This window comes from Nannobrachium achirus (assembly GCF_963921795.1).
Source record: "Nannobrachium achirus genome assembly, chromosome: 2".
Classification (NCBI taxonomy): domain Eukaryota; kingdom Metazoa; phylum Chordata; class Actinopteri; order Myctophiformes; family Myctophidae; genus Nannobrachium; species Nannobrachium achirus.
In genome coordinates this window covers 55,789,426-55,790,574 of record NC_137811.1, presented here as the reverse complement: position 1 = coordinate 55,790,574, position 1,149 = coordinate 55,789,426, and positions in this window count along the sequence as shown.

Below are 1,149 nucleotides of genomic sequence, written 5' to 3'. Positions count from 1 at the left end.
AGACCGAGCGGGCGTTCCCCTTTCTTTGACGATGGCTTGCCAGATTGGGTCGGATTTGAACTGTGATCAGCTGCAGAAAAAACTGTAGCCCTTACTGTACTGTAGTATGTGGTATGTGCTCTTACTCTGTGATCTATACTGGGCCTACAAATCTAAACTTTAGGAAAATAAATAATAAAAGATTTAACAAATAAATAAATAAAAAGAAAGAACTGAAACTGTTTGTGTAATAAAATCACAGCTGACAATGTCTTTAGTTTTAGTCTTTGTTAATATTTCATACATGGAGGCAAATTACACTGATGACAACATTAACCACTCAAGAGGCGGTAGTGCAGATAATGGCGCCATGTATTGAGGGAAAATAAATAAAAAAAACTACACAATATGGCAGTTCAACTTGACTATTCATCACAACCAAATCCAAGGCTCAATCCATCAGCAGCTCAGTCTTTTACAATCCTTCCCAATCCTCCTTGGGGCAGTCAAAGGCAATGGTCAAAGTCAGAGGGTAATGTGAGAGGTGTATGTGAGAGATGTGTGAGACATGGGGGAATGGGGTGAAGTGGTGTATACTGTAGCTGCTGCTGCCGTTTGGCCTACTTCTCTGCATAGTACTGTGTTTTATCTGTCTGTCATTCAATGTTATATGAGTTTAAATGTAAACAAGCCGATATGACTTTTTTGTGGTGTCTATCCTTTTAGTCGACCTTATACCAGTGAACTGTACTGGCATGTACCTTTTCCTATGCAAACCTCTAATAAAATCTTCACTCACTCAATCAATCAATCAATCAATCAATCAATCAATCAATCACCGCCCTGGCAGGACAAAAGAGCATTACATTTTAAATACATATTTTACAAACATTTCAGAACAAACATTTCAAAGTAAAAAATGTAAGGAGTTTTTAATTTTAGTTATAGGGGGCACTTATTATGTATTAAGGCACAAGGGGGGATCTATAAGCTACCAACTTGGGAGCTTATAGATCCCCCTTATGCCTTAATACAACTTAATGTGAACTTGTTTTTGCAATTTTTCTGAACTTTTTGAATTTCACCCCAGACAAATACCCCATATTACAAAAAAAGAAGAAAAAGAAAAATAAGAAAAACTAGCCTTTTAACGAAAAGCAAATCAAAACT